Genomic DNA, 21,499 nt, shown 5'->3' with positions numbered 1-21,499 from the left:
GCTGTTTGTCACTGCTTCTACTCAGCACTCACACTATTTCTTGGCAAATTGTAGTTTTAGTAAATATATGTTGAATGAATGAATCTGAATATATTTTTATTTTTATTAAAGTCACATTCTACAGGACCCATCCAGATAAATAGCTATAGAGTATATCTTCAAATTTGCTAAACAAGTTAGTCTCTTTCAGTGTAAGAGATCTCTTTGGTTTGTTTTTGTTGAGTTCAATTATTGGTCATTGTTGCTGTTGATGATGCTGCTACAAAACTGTTTACAGACTCCCTTGAACCTGCTTCAATTCATCCTTCATTAGCCTTAGACACACTCCTGAGAGTCCCCTGTATCCATGGTCTCCCAATACCATCCATTTTCTATGTCTTCAGCCCTCAGAGTTCTGACTTGATCTTCATGGTTAAGGCCAGAGATACTGAAGTCCTGAGCTCTTGTGTGATGGTGCTTGGCTGCCCTCAGTGTCTCCTTATTCCCATGCTCTGTGGGAGGGGCAGAGTGGAGCACCTAGAACACAGAAAGGACCTCTCTCTTGCTAATATTGATCATCTCACAGCAGAAACTGCCTATACTCCACAATGGGGGTGAGGTATAACAGATGTGGTAAGAGGCTGACAAGGTGCTTGTCATCATTTGGGAGCTCACTCATCCCTGCCTTGTCAGAGAACATTTGGATTGGAGCAAGCTGTGAACAGAGAGTTATTGAACCACCTTAGAAATGAAAAAGTGTAAATGAGAGCAAGAGGGAGAAAGTCCATGTAGAACCAATCAGTAGACAATATTGAGAAGACGGCAAATAATAGCTCTAGAAAATATCTTTCAAGTTGTTGATAAGTGGATTCTTGACTGGGGAAGTAGAATAATGTAATTCTATTCATTTAAAGGTTGGGAAGTGGAATGCATATTAGTTTCCCCACAGGTGATGTGTGGACAGGCCCAAGTGCCATCTGCAACCCAGGGCAGAGCAGCAATTGTCACAGGAGAGTGGGTAGCAACCCCGACATGCTTCCATTGAAGATTGTTATGCCAGAGCTGGGCCGTCTTGTCTTACAGTGTAGTTTTCTTCTGTTGTTGTTATATTGTTATTCTATTTCATTTTTATTAGACAATAGTTTCAAATTTTCAGAAGTTTAATACTACCCAAAGCATACTGTGAAAATATTTTCAAAATGGTCTCCCCTTCTCACAGTTCCTACTGCTCTCCCCTTAGAGACCATTATCACTAAGTACTTGGATGTCTTTCTAGGCATGTAGGTGCATAGGGGTGTGTACACACCTATGTACATAAATTCTTGTTCCCCTCTTAAGGAAAATATAGCGTAGTATACACAGTTCTGCAACTTGATTACTTTTGTTAATAATTTCATTTGGAGATCTTGTCAACACGTGAAGAAATTCCCCTTTTCCTTTTTTAATAGCTTTATGGTGTTCTACTATGTGGATGGATTTAACTGGTCCCCTATTTATTGACACTTGAGTAGTTTTATCTTTTGCTATTAGAATAGTGCTGCAATGCATAATCTTCTTCTCTATGATTTCTAGGCATGATGATCTACCTGTAGGATAAATAATCAGAAGTGGGATTGTAACATGGATCAATATTTTACCTCCACGGGAGTTATAAGGAAGTGGGTTGATCTTCATTATACATTTGGGCAAATTTGGAGAAGTGTTGGTTCCACATCACTGAGAATCAGACTTCTCAGTTCCTCACCTCAAACCTAGACAGAGCAGCCACTCCTAGTTCACAGTCAGGGAGGGCGGTTCCTAGTTGCAGGTGGAGACTTGGGATGAGCAGAGCTGCTGTATCGCTAAAGGAATAATAGGCTCGGCTCAGGTTTTGAGCAAAAGACAGCCCGGCTGTACTTCCCTCTCCAGAAACTAATGAGTCAGCCTTACAGACTGAAGGAGAGACAGTAGAGGACTCTGGCAATGGGAGGATAAGGTCCATGACGGCAGGGGTGTGTTCACACCTGTAGCAGCAGAGCCTGATGCACTGAGAGATTCAGACATATCTGTTACATCTTGCCATTGGGTGGTTTCACTGCTCCTTTTCCTCCCTGTAAAGTTCCCTTCCCATGACAGTTTTCAGCTGGGCAATCTTAAAACTCAACTGATAGGAAGGAAATTACGTCTAATGTGGAAGAGACCACATAAAAATGTAGGTACTTCGGGGGGTGGGGAGTGGTGTTCAATCTTTTCTCTTCCCCCATCTCCCCCCATGGGGTGTATTGGAGATCAACTTCCTCCACCCCACCAAGGTCACACCCCCCCACTCAGCCCTCCTCCTTTCCCCCACCCCCTTCCTCCCCCTACTTCCCCCAGCCAATGGAGATCATGGATGATGAGACGAAGCTGAGGCTGCATGGGTTGCAGCAGTGCTACATGAAACTGAAGGATCAGGAGAAGAAGCAGAAGCTCTTTGACCTTCTGGATGTCCTTGAGTTCAATGAGGTCAGTTGTTCAACGTCCAGTAGGGGGATGAACATATCTCCAGCTGTAGGAGAAACCTGTATTGTACCCTTTTATTGAGAAAACCATGTATGTGATTTGAGAGAGAATGGTGGAGAAATTCTCTTACATGTAATTCTTTTAAATGAGAAATTTAAAGGTCTTTATTGGGGCTGAGCATGAACAAGGTGGAAACTGCTTTTGTGTTCCATGGCTGGCGCCAACAGGTACTCAATAAATAAGAACCTCAATAAATAAACCTCAAAATATGAAAACCCTTGAGGGGTTTAGTAAGTTCGTAAAAGTCCCAAAATATCTTGGGGCTGTTAGGTCCTTAAATTTGTTTGTTTTCTCTTGTGTTACTGAGTGAGGAAAAGCCTTCCATCACTGTACCTGTTGTGTGGTTTATCATTACTAAAAACTACTTTCTGGAATAGGGTAGGTTGCTTATGTTTGGTATTTTGATGAGCAGGTATATTGGTCATGGTCTTTCTAGACTAGTTCTAATTTTTACTACTTCTTTGAGAGGTGTCCTCATCCTTGTCTCCACCGTATCTGGTAATTTCGGTTACTGTTCTCTGCATCTTCGCTGTAACGTGTCTGCTCCTGAAAAATCAGAGCCGAGAGAGAGAAGCTAAGTTATATTTAGAGAAGAAGAGGAAATATGTGATGGAGACTAAGGGGAATTCCTTTAGAAGAGTGTAATCACTGAAAACTCTCTCGCCCATAATCTCTCTCATACACCCATGAACATACATCCCCCTTCTTACTCACACACACAAACACCCCCACACACACACGCACACACACACGTGGTGATCTTGTGAAGTCTATGCAGCATTGCATTGCCTGACCCAGTGCCTGGTGGAGCAGAACTTCCCAGCCATTGCCATCCACTGAGGAATGCCCCAGAAGGAGAGGTGAGTCGGATATGGGGAAAATGTTTTGTGTCCTTGGAAGGAAAAGAGGCCCTGGAGAGAAGGGACTTTCAACATTTTTCTAATTTCCTTTCTCATGAAGGCTTTCTCGGTATCAGCAGTTTAAAGATTTTCAATGATGAATTCTTGTGGCTACCAACCTATTCAGCTGAGGCATGGACATGGAGCAGGTGAACATTGCCTTTAACTGTGACAGCCTGAGCATTCTGACACCCACCTGCATCGGGTAAGCCCCACACCAAGAAGAACACCCCATTGTCCTCCCCCAACCCTCTATTTTCTGTATCTTTGCAACCTTCCTTCTTCATCCCTCCTTTTGGGTGTCTTCCCTTTTTGGGGGTCTTCCAGTTCTATCCTCTGTGTCCTTCCAGGTGGCCACAGCAGGCCAGTTTGGCCCCTAAGGCTCGGCCATCACATTTGTGTCACATGAGAATGATGCCAAGATCCTCAGTGATGTGCAGGATCGCTTTGAGGTCAATACTAGTGAGCTGCCTGAGGAGATAGACATCTCCTACAGTGAGTACTGAAACTGGCCTCCCCAACTCTTTAGATTCCCCTTGTTCTTTTGTGTGTTTGTTATAAATCCTATTACTTAGCAAAGCCTCTCCTGCATATTGGACACTTGACAGGTTCATGGCCCCCTGGTCTTGATGCCCTGTTGGGATGTTAGTTGACCTCTATATTGGGTGTCTTTCTTTTCTTGTCACATTTCTTTTTCCCACCCTCAAGTCTATCCTCTGAACCCACACACCACATAAACAACTGCATGTATGGGTGCATGTGTCTCTGCCAACCTCACTTTTTCTTTTCTGTGGCTTATCCTAACCATGCCCTGTTTTCTCTTCAGTTGAACAGACGTGGTAGAGGACTTCCCCACCCATTCTGGAATGTGACAGCTGTCCCTCTTCAGGAGCTAACACCATGAGTAGTACCAAAGGAGACACTCTGGCCACGTACCCCTGACAACCCCCAACCCCCATCTCATGGCTTCCCTCTTTTGCGTCACCACCACTCCTAAACCTCCATTTCCTGATTTGTCAGAACTTTTTTTGAACAAAACTAAAAAACACATGCGTCTGTGATGTCTGTAAATACTCCATCTCTTTATTGGATTTGGGGTGAGGTTGTTTTAGGGCATGATCCAGGGTATATTCCTGCAAGGACTGTGTTCCCTGCTGTGGGGCAGAGGTCAGTGGGAGGGGTCAAAGTGGGGGATGTGACTAAAAAGACTGCAGAGACCATGGCTCCCCACTACTTTCCAATTTCTGGCCCTTTGTGGAGGTGTGTTCCGTTTTTCTTAGTGGCCTGGGAGAGGCTGGGATGTTTCTGATTAAGAGCTCAGGGGTGCTGGTCATAATATTTCCATTGTTGGAGGGTGAAGTGGGAATTGGTGGAAAGCTTAGGCATCTCCTCTCAGGCTCTCTCTGTGTCTCCTCTTCTGTTCCCTCAGCTTCTGGGTCTTGAGCACCAGGGCATGGGCTTCCCAGGCCCCTTGTTGCCCTTCCAGTAGGGCCTGGGACAGCTCCAGCTGCTGCTCCAGCAACTCCTCAGCTTGGGTCAGCTCAGCTGAGGGGTGAGGCTGGGGATCCTGGATGAGGGGAGCATTGGGGACGGAGCCAGGGCAGGGGGTTGGAGCTCACTGTAAGTCAGGAATTAGGCCTCTCCCATTTTTGGACCCTATTTAAGGTCATCTGTACCATGCTGCCAAGCTAGCTTCCTGTCTTAGGTAAGGGCCTCTGGTGGACAGAGATCCCTGGCCCATGGGCTGTGACTGGCCTTGGACAGGATATAGGGCTACGGGAAAGAAAAGACTAGTTGTCCCTACCCCCTAAGAAACAATGACCTCTTAGATGGGAACTCTTCATGGACTGTGCAGGGAGGGAAGCTTGTGGGAAGAGGGAGCCCTGAGGCCTGGAGTGAGGCCTGGGTGGGGAGCTGAGAGTTGGAACTAGGCAACAAACTCCAGGAGTGTAGGAGGGTGGTATCTGCAGGCCTGTGATGCAGGATAAGTTTGAAGGGATCCCCTCACAGTACAAATAACCCCCACATGCCCCTCACAACCTCCACCCCCACCCTTGGGGCTGCTTACCTGAGGGCATGACTTCATCTTTCACCAATACCACACTGTGTTGGTTACTGTAGCTTTACAGTAAGTCTTGAAGTCCGGCTGTGTGAGTCCTCTGACTCTGTTGTCTCATGGTCTGCTGGCTACTCTGGCTCTTTTGCCTCTCCAGATAAACTTTAGAATGAGTTCATCAATGTTCTTGCTGGGGTATTGACAATATCAGCTGTCAATATCTAAAATAACCTGCTGAATTTTAATTTGGATTCTGTTGAATCTAGAGATCAGGTTGGGAAGAACTGACATCTTGACAAGATTGAATTTTTCTGTCCATGAACATGGAATATTCTTCCATTTATTTAGTTCGTTGATTTCTTTCATCAGAGTTTTGTAATTTTCCTCATATAGATCTTGTACATATTTTGATAGATTTATACCAAGTATTTAATTTTTTGTGTGCTAATGTAAATAGTATTGTGTTTTTAGTTTCAGCTTCCAGTTGTTCATTGCTGATCTGTAGGAAAGTGATCGACTTTTGCGTATTGCCCTTGTGTCCTGCATTTTGCTGTAATTGCTTAGTTGTTATTCCAGGAGTTAGTGGTTGTTGTTGTTGGTTCTTTGGATTTTCTACAGAGACAATCAAGTCGTCTGCCATCAAAGAAAGTTTTACTTCTTCCTTCTGCCTCTGTATACATTTTATTTCGTTGTTTTTTTTTTTTAATTTTTGATCTTATATTAGCTAGGACTTCCAGTCTGATGTTGAAAAGGAGTGGTGAGAGGGGACATTCTTGCCTTGTTCCTGATCTTAGCAGGAAAGCCTCTCGCTCTCACTTCTCACTATCTAGTATGATGTTAGCTGTGGGTTTTTGGTAGATTTTTTAAAAATCAGATTGAGGAAGTTCCCTCTCTATTCCTGGTTTGCTTAGAGGTTTTATCATGAATGAGTGTTTGATTTTGTCAGATGCTTTCTTGGCATCTATTGGATGGTCCTGTGAATTTTCCTTTTGAGCTTGTTGATGTGATGGGTTACATTAATTGATTTTCTAATGTTGAACTAGCGTTGTATACTTGGGAGAAACCCCAGTCGGTTATGGCATGTGGTTGTTTTTATACCTTGTGAGTTATATTTGCTAATATTTTGTTGAGGATTTTTGCGTCTATGTTCATGAGATATTGGTCCATAGTTTTCTTTTTTCGCAATGTCTTTGTCTGGGTTTGGTATTAGGATAATATTGGCCTTTAGAATGAGTTAGGAAGTATTCCTTCTGCATTTGTCTTCTGGAAGAGATTGTCGAGAATTGTTATAATTTCTTCCCTAAATGTTTGGTAGAATTCACCAGTGAACCTATGTGGGCCTGGTGTTTTAGAATGTTATTAATTACTGATTCAATTTCTTATGTAGATCTAGATCTATTTGGATTGTATATTTCATTTCAGTTTTTAAAATTATGTTTTGAATAATATTAGTTTGCAGAAGAGTTGTAAAGCTACAACACAGATTTCCCATATACCCTTCACCCAGCTTCCCTTCATGTTAATATCTTACAAAACCATGTCAAGACGAAGAAAGTAAGAAACTAACATCGGTGTAATACTACTAAGTAAACTATAGATTTTATTTGGACTTTACCAATTTGTGCACTATTGTCCTTCTTATTTTTTGTTCCGTGATCCATCCAGGGTAGCTTAATACGCATGAAGTTATCATGTCTTGTTAGTCTCTTCTGATCTGCTGAGTTTCTTACCTGTTTTCATAACCTTGAAAGTTTTGAAGATTATTGGGGAGATAATTTGTAGAATGTCACTCAGTTTGGGTTTGTCTGATGTTTTCTCATGATTAGACTGGGGTTATGGGTTGGGGGAAGAATGCCATAGAAGTGAAGTACCCTTCTCATCACATCATGTCAGGGGGAGCATGATGTCAACATGACATTTATCTCTGATTAAATTACGTCTGCCAAGTTTCTGTAACTTTTCCCTCTCCATATTCTATTCTTTAAAAGTGAGTCGCCATGTCCAGCCCACTTTCAAGGGGAGAGAAGGTAAGCTCCACCTCCTGGCAGGAGGATCCTCTTGCATCTATGTTCATGAGAGACATTATTTGGAATTCTTCTGTAAGGAAGATTTGTCCCTTCTCCCCCATTTAAAAATTTTCAATCACTTATCTATTTCAGTGTGAACTCAATATTTATTTAATATTTTTGGTTATAATCCAAGACTATTGTTATTTTACTGCCCAAATTTTTCCAGCTTTGTTCATAGGGAGCTCTTTCAGGTCAGCCCCTGTGACCCTTTGACCTGCACCATTTTGGGGAGTTGCACTTCTCTTCTGGCTTTATAAGATGTTCCAGGTTCATCTTGTGTTGTTTCTGTCTCAGCTCTAGGATCAGCTGTTTATCTAAGGATCCCTGCTTCCTTTTATTGGAGAACGATAGTTAGAGACTAAGATCTGGACACTGGGTGATGATTTCACTTTCTAAAGGGGACACAGAGGTTCTAGAGCCGTCCAAGCTCACACAGGCAAACAGGTGGCTCTCACTTCAGCACCACGTTCGAGTTTCTTCAGTGCAGCCTAAGGACCCAACACACTATGGCCAGTTCTCCATACATGCCTTTCTTTGTTAAAGCTGCTGTTTTTTCAGTCTGCAGTGCTGAGACATTAACAATTTAATTTCTTAATATTTGGAGACTTTCCTAAAAGAAAAACTTTGATCTTACAAAATTGACTAGAATAGGCAAGAGAAATAAAAAAGCATACGGAGAAATGTCTTGTATTTTTCTTCCATGTGGAATATTTTCCTCTTCCTGCTGCTCTTTCCATGTCCCTGGGCCTGGGGGAAGGATGGCTCCCTTGGATCATGAGAGAAAAATGATGATGTGGAAACATGTTCCTTCATTGCCTCCCCCAGCTCTTCAGCTTCTCCTCTGGCTGTGCCCATCCTCACCCCCACCCCTGGCCCAGGAGCCCTTCCTGCCTTCAGCCTCACCTAGAGCCCAGTCTCTCCCCTAGAGCTGCCCCTCAGTGAGACGTGAGCCATTCCTACCGCAGGAGGGCAGAGGAGGAGAGAGAGAGGTCAGAGCCTGGGAGTGCAGGAGAAGGAACAGCAGGAAAGAAGGAGGTTAGAGAGAGAAGGACTTCTGAATGAGGGTGAGATGTGAGTGATCAGAACGGGACTGAGGACATTGCTGGCATCTCCATTTAGGAGGGAAGCATTGGGTACAGGGGCACGGAGCATGCGCAGGATCTGGATGAGATTCACCCCCACCATCACCCCTGTCCTCTCAAACCCCAGGTCACACCAGGGGGCCCTTTAGGCCCAGGTCATCCATCAGACAGGTGTATCTCAGCTCCTCTCTGGGGAGGACCCCCACAGCTCCCCAGCTCTGGTGTGTCTTGTCCCCCCCGTGTCAGCTTCCCCTGGGTCCTGAGTCCACAGTTAGCTCCTTCCCTTCCTGCAGCCAGGTCAGCATGGTGTTGGCAGGTAAAGAGTCAAATGCTCAGCCTCCACAGTGTGATGGCCCTCAGAATCTTCCTTGTCAGTCATCACGACCTTGGAGGACACTGGTGAGAGACAGTAGAGAGATGGAGTGAGGTTGGGCCCCACCTTCGCTTCCTCCCTCTTCTCCTAGTCTTCCTCCACAGCAGCGCCTCCTCCCTCCCCCAGCCCCAGGACTTCTGAAAGCCCAGGCAGGGAGGGGGGAAGCCCACTTCTGTGCCAGGAGTCTCTCCACAGTGTGCGCACTTCCACTCCCACTCCCACTGCAGTTGTAGGGCCTGCTCACTGCAGAGCCCCGGGTACTTGCAGAAGGCGATCCAGGAATGTTCTTCCTTCAAATATCTGCATGGCTCAGTGCCTCACCTGTTGCAAGTCTGCACAAGTGTCATCTCAATGAGGCCCGTCCTGACCGCGTCATTTAAAAGTGCCACCTCTCCCATCACCTTGCATCACCTTGCATTGCATTGTCGACTTCGCATTGTTTTTTTTCTCCCTCTCTCTTTTATCACTTTCTAACACATGAAGAAGGTTTCTTTTTCCAAGGATGGCCTCAGCGTTATCCCCCATCCCACATGCTCCTTTGCAATGTGACCTGGCAATCTCCTCTCTAGAAGTGGGGCCTAATTCCCTTCTTCCTGAATCAATGTCCAGCTCTGACGACTAGAACATGGAATGGTGACATTGCTTGAGTTCTGAGGTTCTGATGTGAGAAGCCTTGTGGTTTCTGACTGGTCCACTTGAAACACTCCCTCCTGGACCCCAGGTGCTGAGCTGAGAACAGCTAAGCCACATGGAGAAGCAGGCGGAGGAGAACCTAGGTCACCCTGTTAACAGCCCCACTGAGCTCCCAGCCAACAGCCAGCATCACCTGCAGCTCCATGATGGAGCCCTCTTGAATGTTCTGGATCAGTTGGGCCTCCAGATGACTGCAGTCCCAGCCCATGTCACATGGAGCAGAAGAGCTGCCTGACTCAGCCCTGTCAACCCACAGAATGAGAGAGAACAAAAAGGTTATTTGTGTATTTTAGGATTGTTTGTTACCCAGCAATAGATAAGGGGAACACATTTCATATAATGTATTACTATTATGATGTTTTCATTTATTGTCTGTCTGTCCTGTCAGACTATAAGCATCCGGAAAGCAGGTGTTTTGTCTGTTCTGGTTAAATGATCCCCAGGCCTGGAACAATGCCTGGTACAGAGGTACTCACGGAATATTTGCGAGGGAATGAGGAAATGCTGGGCCCACGTTCCTTAGAGCTGAGTCTGAGACTGAAAGGGAGAGTTTATGGTGTTGGTTTGGAGGTTGTCTTCCTCTGCTCCAGCTGCTGTAACAAAATACCACAGACTAGGGAGTTTAAACAGCAGAAGTTTATTTTCTCACAGTGCTGGAGGCTAGGAATCCAAGATCAAAGTGCCAGGAGATTTGGTTTCTGATGAGGGCTCCCTCTTGGATTGTGGATGGCTGTCTTCTTCCTGTGTCCTCACATGGCCTTTCCTCTGTGTGCAGAGAGAGATCTCTGGTGTCTCTTTCTCATAACCACCAGTCCTGTCAGACAGGGCCCCACTCTTATGACCTCATTTAACCTTAATTCTCTCCCTAAATGCTGTATCTCTAAATACAATCACATTTGGGGGTAGGGCTTTGACATACAAATTTTGGGGGACACAACTCAGTCCATAACAGGGGTCTCCTGTGATGTGTGTGTGTTTGGATCCTACCAATTGGTCTTGGTTTCTGGAACCCCTGGACAACACAGTGCTCAACACTGCCCCAAACTCATGTCTCACCACAAGAGCACAGCAGATGGGAGGTGCCTGGCCACCAACTGTTCCAGATGTCTCTTGGGCCAGAAGGGGTCTGTCTAGGTTGTGGGGTCATGGCTGACTGCTGCCCAGATCACAGCTATGGCTTAGCTGCGGCATGTGGGGCTCTGAGACACCCTCCCCTGGCTTGTGGAGCCCATGTCTGTCAGCTGCTCTAACAGAATACCATAAATTGAGCAGCTTATAAACAACAGAAAATTATCTCTCACAGTTCTGGAGGCTGAGAAGACCAAGATCAAGGTGCTAGCAGCCTGGGTGTCTGGTGAGAACCCTCTTCTTGGTACATAGATGGCCGTCTTCTCACTGTGTCCTCACATGGTGAAAGGGACTGTGGGATGTCTTTTATAAGGATGTTAATCCTACTCCTGAGGGCTCCATTCATGACCTAATCACCTCCCAGAGGCCCCACCTCCCAACACCGTAACATTAGGGATTACGTTTCAATATATAAATTGTGGGGGGAACACATTCAGTCTATAGCACCCCCAAATTCCTGGGTAAGTTGTCGGGGTAGAAATGAGATTTAGGGCTGGGGCTGCAGAGCTCCTAAGTTCAGGATTTGGGGCAGCAGAGAGCAGGGCCAGAGGAGTCCAGTCTGAGGATGTGGGTGCTTGTGTCACCAGAGAGGAAAGGGATGGGATCCCCAGAGTCCTTGGCCAGGGAGCTGCAGAAGGTGTACTGGCCACTACTGGAGATGGGTAGTTGGTTGCCTGGGTCCTTTTGTTGAGATCCTTGTAGCCCCACCACATGTTCATCAGCTGGTGCTCAGGGGCCCCTTGGCCTGGTTCTCAAAGAGGAGGAAGGGACAACTGAAGGCTGGAACCACTGGCTGCTCTGGGCTGAGTTCAGACATGGCTGTGATGTCCTAGCGCAGGGAGTGAGAGCCTGGAAATTCTGGGAATTTGGGATCAGGGCTGGTCCCTAGAGGGGCAGCACAGGCACTTGTTCTTTGCTCTCTATGGTCCAGTACTCAGAAAACCCTCTCCACACACAACCCCACAGGTGTCCCCTAGGCCAGTCCTTCCCACGCCCCTCCCTTCCCTGGCTCCTTCTTCTCCCCTCCTTGTAACCTCTACCCCTCTGATGTCCTTATTTCTGCCCTGTCCTCACTTCCCCAGGAACATCCTCTCATTCCTGGACCTAACGCACTGGGGCTTCTCTCCCCGACCCCATCCCATATCGTGAGACTCACTGGACAGAGTCCAGCCCCAGAGGCAGCTGCAGGAACAAGTCATAAGGACTCAGGAGTCCTGGGTCTCATCCCGGGAGACTGAGGGCACCCAGTTTGTTTTGGGGGTCCATTCTGCACCTGGGAAACATCTGTTATGGCCTGGAGACCTCCCTGTGCCCTGAGGCAGAGTCTACAGTGACCCAATGGGGGAGGAACATCTATGTCAGTGTGGATATTGCAAAACACTTCACACCCTGAACCCAACACGGGACAGGGGCACCCCCTTGTGTGCAGAGTCCTGTCGTGCTACTGGGGGCCCAGGGAGACCCTGCAGAGGTCCTGGCTGAGCAGGAGAAAAGGGAGCTGGGTCTCTGTCCTCAGCACTGTGGCCACATGGGGACGCCACTGCTCTGCTCTCAGATTGTGACTGACCTGCCTGGGAGGGTCTGGGCTTTAAGTTGGTCAGACATGGATGACCGCGAGTCTGGGCATCAATGGGGGGAAGAAGCTTCTGAGCAGCCCTGGACTCCACAGGTGTCAAGGTCAGGGATGGACAGGGATTGAAGGAGAAGAGAGCTCAGGAGCCCTGTGCCCTCTCTGAGGTTTCCATCTCGTACCTGCCTCCCCTCTCCCAGCTCTTGATGACAACACCTGGGACACTGAAAAGTGGAAACATTTTCTTCTACTCTATTTCTTTTCAGTACTCCTCCTTGATGTAGCAACAATAACAATATGTGTATAAATTTTCTCAGGAGGATATAGGAGAAAGTGGTAACATGCTCATTTCTGGCAGGGAACCTGGGGGAGCCTGGGGAGCGGGGAAAATTTCCCACCATAAACCCTTTGGAATGTCTTGAATGATCTTTTCAAAATATGTTACACTAGGAATCTCTTTCATTTGCCCGACACTTTCCAGTTAACGTCCAATTTACACAGATGCGGCCGTGTGATGGGCCTGTTCCCGCCTACAAACACTGGTTCTTTACCCACCACACAAGAGGGGCCCAATAAAAACTGCAACGCCAGGCTTATGGCAAGGAAGGGCTTTTATTTCAGGTGACGTCAGCCGGGAGACGACAGTGAGCCCTCATATTTGTCTCTTTTAGTCTCATCTTCCCGAAAGAGGGGACATGAGGGGTTTTAAAGGTCTGTGAGGAAGGTGGCTGCTTGTAGACAGGCAGGGGAGTCCCTGGCCTTGCTGGTCAGAGCTTTCCCACCAGCCTGCATTAGGCCTTCGGAGCTGCTTGTAGGGAGGAAGAAGAGATGATAAGGAATTCAGGTGGGCGACCATGGCTGTTTGTCTCCATGGTAGATAGTGGATTCTGGAGCCAGGGAGCCAGGGAGTAAGCAGGGAAAAAGTGCTTTGGTTTTAACCCCATATATGCTGGGTTTAGTGTAGGGGAAATGATATCAGCCAGCATCAGGCCGAGATGCAGGCCCTCCACTGTGTGCTTCCTCCAGCACGCCCAGGGTGTTCACACTCAGAGCCTTCACTGCTGTTCCCCTGCCTGAAAATGTGTCTCCCAGGCAGCTCTTCCCTCCCTGACATTCTCTCCAAACGTCCTCACTCAGAGGCCCTGCCTGCACCCCCCCTGCACGTGGCACCTTCAGCCTCCCTCCACCCCTGCCCTGCTTTGCCTTTCTTCACACCCTGTTCACTAACACACGTTTTTACATGTGCTTATTTAATTGTTTATCGTCTGTCCCTCCTCTAGGAAATGAGCTTCCTGAGGACAAGGTTGGGGGTTTGACTGTTCACAGCTGTGTTTGCACTGCCCTGGAAGTGCCTGGTTGTTGATTTTAAAAATATTTGTTGAATGACTGACTGGATGAATGTGGGAATGCACATGCAGACTGACACACTCACACACACTGCCAGACGCAACACACAGATACTGTCACACACACTGACATATTCATACACAGAACACACATACACACACATTGGCACACACTGACACACATTCTCACACAAACATACTCTTGAAGCCTAATTTTCATTCAATATTATTTTGTGAGCATTTTTCATGTCATTATCCATTGTTATTTTAAAAATTTTCTCCAAGTTATTGTAAAAAATTTAAAACATACTTCAAGTTTGAAAGAATAGTACAATGATCACTCTAGTTTTAATCATCTTAATGTTTTCCAGTATTTTCTTTATGTATGTAATAAATAATATTGCTATACTCATTACTGAAATACTTGAAAATCACTTGCCAACATCATGACTCTCATCCCTAAAGAGTTCGATATTAATCTATTAGAAAATAACCTTTTTATTCATACAATATTATTATTACACTGAAGAAAATAACTATATTTCCCTAATAATGAAAAATGTCAAATAATATAAAATTCTTTTAATTGTCCTCCGAATGTCTTTCATTTGGAGAGGAGGAGAGCTCAGGGTCACCTGTGCTGTCTCTGAGGTTTCCTTCTCCTCCCTGCCACCCGTCTCCAGCCCCTTAATGTCAACACTCCAGAACACTGGAAAGTGGAAAGATTTTCTTCTGCTGCGTATTTCTCAGTTTTGTGAATAAAATCATCTCTTACTTGGGAACAACATCTCAGTGTCTACATAATATTCCATAGTGTGGACATGCACATTGGGACTATTGAGACTAGGAGCACAGCTGCCCTAGGCTTTCTGTCCCCCCAGTAGGACAGAAGAGGGACCCCTGTGCCAGGGGTCACACGTGGTGCCCCAGAAGTCACATCTCCAACAGCAGGTGTCAGGCAGACCTGAGACCAGATGTCAGCACACTCGCTTCCCTCAGGGTGGGAAGAGTGAACATATGCACATCCTATAGGCCCTTGCTCTCCTTCAGGTGCTCCATCCCATAATCAGGGTGTCAAGAAATGGTCCACAGACTAGAACCAAGACCCAATCACCCCGAGTCTCCTTATCTCCATCGACAGAGTCCAAGTGAGAGCCCCAAACTCCTGCTCCTCCCCACCTTCATCTCTCACAGACTCACCCCCATCATCTGCCTTGAATCCACGAGGACTAATATCACTATGTCCTTTTCTCTGTTTGTGTCAGTCACTCCTGGCCCCCCAAATATCCTTCACTCTCACCTCCACAAGGCTCTGCACACTACTATTCTGTCTCCTCTCAAACCCACTCGCCAACTCCTGAAACGTGTCCACTGCGCCCCCTGCAGTTCTCAGCCCATGATCAGCAAAATCTCCAAAGACCTCTCTCACGATGTTCCCTTCATGTCTCAGCTCTGACAGAAACCTGGGTCTCCCTGAGGACATGGTTCCCTCTGGAGTCCTCTCCCACGAGGTGTTTCCTCTCCACAGGCCTTGCATCCCTGGACCTGGAGATGAGTGGGGCCCTTGCTCCTCATGGTTGCTCTCAGACCTTTGTTCCTCCCTCTTTTCCAAACATCTTCAGATGTGAATCTTCTGTCATCAGATCAGCGCCCCCAATCCACTCACTGTATGTGTTCCCTGTGGACTTCCAGACCATTCCCTTCATTCTTCCTCTCTTAGGTCCTGGCTCACTGTGACTGTCTCCAGCAGTGCTATTGCCTTGATCCTTGATGGTTTCAACACAAGATGTGTTAAGCTGAATAGTGCTCCCCAAAGATGCCCATGCCCTAATCCTTGGAATTTATGAATAGGTTGCCTTACATCTCAAAAGGGATTTTGGCAATGTAATTAAGGCTAAGCCAGCCCTGGTGGTCTAGTGGTTAAGATTCGGTGCTCTCTGTGATAGCCCAAGTTCATTTCCAGGTCAGGGAACCACACTACCCGTATGTCGATTGTCACACGGTGGCAGCTGGATGTTGCTGTGATGCTTAGAGTTATGCCACCAGTATTTCAAACTCCAGCAGGGTCACCCACGGTAGACAGGTTTCTGCAGAGCTTCCAGACTAAGACAGACTAAGAAGACGGACATGGCCACTCACTTCTGACAAGAAGTGCCCACGAAATCCCTATGAATGGCAGTGTGAACGTTGTCTACTACAGCACCAGAAGGTGAGAGGATGGCTCAAAAAGACCAGGCAGGGTTCTGCTCTGCTGTACGTAGGGTTGCTAGGAGTCAGACCAACTTGATGGCACTAACAACAGCAAATTAAGTTTAAGGACCTTAAAATAGAGGGATTATCCTGGTAGGGAGATTATTGTGGATTATCTGTGTGGGCCCAAACAAATGACATGAATCCTTAAAAGAAGAGAATTTTCTCTGCCTGAAATCAGAGGGATGCTCTAGAGGAGATGTGGCAGAGGGGAAATCAGAGAGGTCTCAAGTGGGAGAAAGACTGGTGTGCTGTAGGTTCCCATGTTGGAGGACTGAGGAGATCCTCTATGGGCTAAGAGTGGCTCCAGCTGACAGCCAGCAAGGAAATGAGGACCTCAGCCTTACATCTGCAGTGAAGTGAATTGAGAGAACAACCTAAACCAGCTTGGAAGTGGATTCTTCCAGAGCCCCCAGTAAGGAACACAACCTGCGACACCTTGATCTCAGCCCAGTGAGAACCTGGACTTGTATCCTACGTAACCATGAGATAATAAATGGGTGTTGTTTAAGCCACTAGGTCTATGGTAATTTTTATGGCAGTGGTAGAAACCCATACAGCAGACAGGACGCTCTCACTCCCTGGCCTCTCAGTTTCCCGAACTCCTCTCCTCCATGACCTTCTACTCTGCTCTCCCTGGGCCCCCACTTCCTTGTACCCGTAGACCTTCTCATTACCAATAACCCAGCCCTTCCATATTCTCCACTTCATGCTTCCCACTCTCTGACATCCATTTCTCCTCCTCATCTTCTTGCAGGGTGGCCTAAGGTCTGGAAATACTGATACTATTATTTTATCATATATTGCCCCAGAAATTGCATTGATACCCACAGCATCAATCATGTCCCCCTATTACAGTGGGGCCTATAGAAACCAGGTAATAAATGGAATCCTGGACAAAGTGTGGCTCAGAATGGAACCCCTGGGTCCACGGATCCACCTGGCAATCATCCCCCTTCCATGAGTGTATAATTGACATTGATATGCTTGAAAGTTGGAGTAACCTCCACACTGGGTCCCTGGTCTGTGGAATAAGGTCTCTCTTTGTGCTGAAAACCAAGGAAACCTCTGAAACTGGCCCCATCCTGGTCAAATCAGAAGCAATACTGTGTCCCAGGGCAGGTATTGCAGATGTTTTGCAGGTATTGTAGGGGTTAGCACCACCATTAGAGACCTGACGGATGCAGGGGCCGTGGTGGTATTATCTCCAGTTAATTCAGCAATCTGTCCCTGCAGGAACCTGATGTGGTCTAAAGAGCTACTTCAGACTCAACCACGTAGTGGTCCTGATGCTGCTGCTGTGCTGGATGTGATGTCAATGCTAGAGCAGGTTAGTGAGGCCTCGGGCACATGGTATGTGGCTGTAGATTTGGTGGAGTGTGCTCTTTTTTATTCCTGCTGGAAATGTGGAGGTGGAATGATTAGCATGCACATAGAAAGAACAACATTTATTTACGGTTTGCCTCAGGGATCTTTTAACTCTGCATTCCTCTCAAATACTGTCTTAAGAAATCTGGACTCCTGGACATCACATAGAATATCACGTTATTTCATTTCATTGATAACCTCGTGTTGATTGGGCTGGATGAGCAATAGGTGGAAAGTATGCTGGAGGCCTCAGTAAAGCATGTGCACTCCAGAGAGTGGAGGATAAACCTGACAGAGACTCAGGGAGCGGCCGCCTCAGTTCAGTTCTAGAGGTCCAGTGGTTAGGGGCATGCAGGGATGTCCCCTCCAAAGTCAAAGACAATCGGTGTCATCTTGCATCCCTCACTGCAAAGAAGGAAGCACACTGCCTGGTAGGCCTATTTTGGATTCTGAAAACCCATCCCACAGCTGGGTATATTTTTTGGCCATATTCTGGGTGACGTAGAAGGATGCCAGTTCTGAGTGGGGCTTGGACATGAAAGGACACTGCAGCAGTTCCAGGCTGTGGTGTAATCAGCCACCATCCATCAGACCCAATGGTGTTGGAGGTGTCAGTGGCGGACAAGATGCAGTGTGGAGCTAAAGGCAAATCCGAGTGGAAGAATCACATGCTGGCAGCTGGGATTCTGGAGTAAGGCCATGCTATCCACAGCAGAGAAATGTTACCATCCAAACCTTGGTTTCTGGATCACTGAAGCGTTAGAGGAAGTCAGCAAGTGAGGAAGCCACAAGTGGAATTCCCCAGGTGGATAAAAAGAGAACGCAAAAGCCACCAGACAGCCCCAGGGAAAAATCTCAAAACCCTTTCCTCCAAGTTGACTAGCCTCTGACAGAGACTAGGGTCCCATGTGGGTGTCCAGAATTGATACTGAGCAATGGGCTCACTCTGCTCACCACAGTTTGAGCCAATTAATCACACTGAATTAGGGGTAGGGAAAGGAAGTTTAACTAGATTAGATTAGCCAGCAAATCTAACCACCAGCCACCAGCCAGAAGATAGGTGACTAATGTCTCAAAAACCCATCTTCAAAGATTACAGAATCTTGAGGCAATTATATAGGGGAAACGGGCAGTAATGTAGGGGTTTCCTTCAGGCAGGACAGGGCAAAGTTTTAATTCATCAAGCTATTGGGGAGTACGTATGTAAGTGGAGGCCATGAATGAGGAGAGCCTGTGAATTTGTTTGGAGTAGGTGCAGAGCAGTGAGTAGTCACACAGAAGACGGGCTGGGGCCATTTAGCATAACAAGATGGCCTCACTTATGCTCACTTACAATCCCCACCCACCCCCATCTGTAGTAATCCATAATCTTATGGTCAAGGGAGAGACAGGGCATCATACTTTCTCTAGCTACTTCCTGCTGAATGAGGATGTTGTAGGGGGACCATAGCGTGGAAAAGAGTTACTTTGCTTTTGAATCCATCAGAGGGGTCCCTTAAGGGGAGCTGTTGTGTCGTTGACTTGATCAATTTGGAGTTTATGGAAGATAGGCATTTAAGAAAGATTAATATCCAACTGTAAGAAGAAGGGTTAGATAGAAGAGATCAAAGATTTTTTTTAAAAGGCATATTTTAGTTCTCAAAGGGGTTCTGCCACTCACTTTCCCCTCAATCCAGGTGGGATACTTTCCTGTGAATTGGGGGCTGCCTTGATCCGGGAGTGATGTATCCAGGGTTTTATGCCTGTAAGTTTAGTGACGAGTGAGTGGTGAGAAGAATCTCAAAGGGGCCCATGCATTTGAGTGACAACTCTTTTCCGGGTCCCTGGTCTCTCCAAGTTTTCAGCAAAATATGATCATTATATTGGATGTGTAGAGGGATATGAGACAGATATGCAGACCTATGAGAAGCAAACTCGTGGATAGAAGTTAATACACAGCTTAATGATTGAACATAATTAGCAATCATGACATTCCTTAAAACGTCCAGAGATTCAGTCCCAGGGGAAGATGCCTGAAACAGTCTCTCACATACAATTTTGAACGGACTCAATGTAAGTTCACTTCGGGGAGCTGCTCTAACCCATAGCAAGGCAAGGGGCAGAGCCTTATCCCAAGTTAGTTGTGTTTCCTAACAGACTTTGGCAATGGTCTTCTTTAAGGAGTGATTTATTTTCTCCATCTTTCCAGTTGATTGAGTATAATATCTATCTAAGCTTCCAGACACTTGTTGGGTTATTTGGAAGACAAAGCTGGTCCATTATCACTCTGCAAGGTATCAGGCAGACCAAACCTAGGAATGATTTCTTTTAGCAACATGTGAGTGACTTCTGATCTTTTCTCAGTCTGAGTGGGAAAAGTTTCTACCCACCTGGTGAAGGTGTCCACAAACACTAATAAAAACCTAAAATTCCTAGATGCCCAGGGCATCTGGATAAAGTCTATCTGCCAATCTCCAGCGGGCCAATGTCCTTTGTGCTGGGTGCCCCGATGTGGGATCTGGAAGTGGTCTTGGGGTTGTTCTTCGTAGAGAGGATATAATTTTTAGTCACCTGTTATATAGTCCTTGGTAAGTGAGGCCCTATGATGTATGTTTGGACCCATTAGATTTTCCCTCTGGTGGCCAGGGCAATGTGTGATAGCTACCTGAGCAGGCTCATTAATAGCACCAAGCAGTTTCAAGATTTTAGGGCCGTGTCTGATTTCCTTTTTTCCTGCTGTAGAGGCTCCTTTCTTTCCTTTCAGATTGCCCCGAGAGTATGACACTTTTTTCTCCTTGAGATAGATGTAGAGCCCGCACGAGGGTGATTATTTTTACCTTTTAAGCCGATGACGCTGTGAGCAGGGCTTTGCCTCTAAAGTCTCTTGTGAAGTTATGACTGTGTACCCCACACATTGCTCACCTTGATCCATGAAGCTGCTGCCATCTGTGAAGAGTTCCAAGTCAGGCTCTTCAGGCAGACAGTCCAACAAATCAGCTCAGCTAGCATACAGTGTCTCCATAACTTGTAAGCAGTCATGTTCTAAGTGTTCTGATGTCTCATTAGGGAGCAAGGTGGCGGGGTTCAGGGAGGATGATACTTGCATCCATACATTTGGATTGTCCAAAAGCATGGCCCGGTATTTGCGCATCCTTCCTGTAACGAGCCAGTATCCTCCTTTTTATTCCAATAATGTCAGTACTTGATATGGCACATATACTGTGGTGGGTTGGCCCAGGGTAAAATTTTCAGCTGTCTGCAAGATGTCACAGGTAGCAACCATTATCCTGAGGTGGTGGGGGCAGTGTTGGGGGGAGGCATCCCTTGACAGTCTTATCCAATTGCTTGGAAAAATAAGCCATTGGTGGTGGTGGTGGGGGGTGTCATGCCAGTTTTTGAGTTAAAACCCCCAAGCTTGTTCCCTGCCTTCCATGTACTTATAGGCTGAAGGACTTGTCCAAGTTAGGAAGCCCCAAGGCTGGGGCTGAAAGTAACTTTGTGTCGATGATATCAAAGGCCACCTGACATTCCTTTGTCCATTCTAGTGGCTCCCGTTCTAGCCCTTTTAGAATCTCATAGAGGGGTTTTAGTATGAGACCATAGTCAGAATCCAAATCCCACAGAAACCAGCCATGACCAAGAATCCTCGCAGCTGTTGCCAGTTGGTGGGAGGGCTCAGCATGCCATAGCCCTGTCTTTGGTCTGGCAGCAGTTCCCTCTGCCTTTTGATAATGCAAACCCTAAGTATGGAACTTTTTGTTTGGAGCTCTGTGCTTTCCTTTGTGAGACCTTGTACCCACATTCAGCCAAAGGATTTAAGGTCTTTATTGTGTTGGCCAGACACTGCTCACAAATGGTGCTCACTATCAGCGTGTCATCCACATACTATAACAGTAATCCTTCTTATACTCGTAAGTGGCTCGGGTCTTTAGCTGGGGCCTCCCCAAATAGTGTAGGGGAGTTTTTGAAGCCCTGGGGCAGCACTGTCCAACAATATTGTTGAGTGGCCTGATTATCTGGGTCACATCACACAGAGGGAAAGAGTTGTTGTGATTCTTCCACGAGCGGTATGCAGAAGAATGCATCTTTTAAGTCAAAAACTGAAAACCAGCCAAATTCACCCAGAATGTTGGTTAGCAAGGTATAAGGGCTGGGCACCACAGGGT

The 21,499-nt window shown here is 46.5% G+C and overlaps 1 protein-coding gene across 1 annotated transcript in view; it reads left to right on the top strand.

Moving 5' to 3' along the window:
* The first annotated feature begins 9,665 nt into the window (after positions 1-9,665).
* Positions 9,666-21,499, top strand: part of LOC100053918 (patr class I histocompatibility antigen, A-2 alpha chain) — a 28,678-nt gene continuing 16,844 nt past the window's right edge. Inside the window, exons 1-2 of the mRNA XM_014734669.3 lie at positions 9,666-9,967; positions 17,223-17,316. The gene's annotated coding sequence lies outside the window, so the exon portion shown is untranslated. The remainder of the gene's footprint in view (positions 9,968-17,222; positions 17,317-21,499) is intronic.

The sequence above is a fragment of the Equus caballus genome, chromosome 20 (genome assembly GCF_041296265.1).
Source record: "Equus caballus isolate H_3958 breed thoroughbred chromosome 20, TB-T2T, whole genome shotgun sequence".
NCBI classification, from domain to species: Eukaryota; Metazoa; Chordata; class Mammalia; order Perissodactyla; family Equidae; genus Equus; species Equus caballus.
Note: the sequence above shows the minus strand (reverse complement) of the source record. Positions and strands in the feature narration are given on the sequence as shown.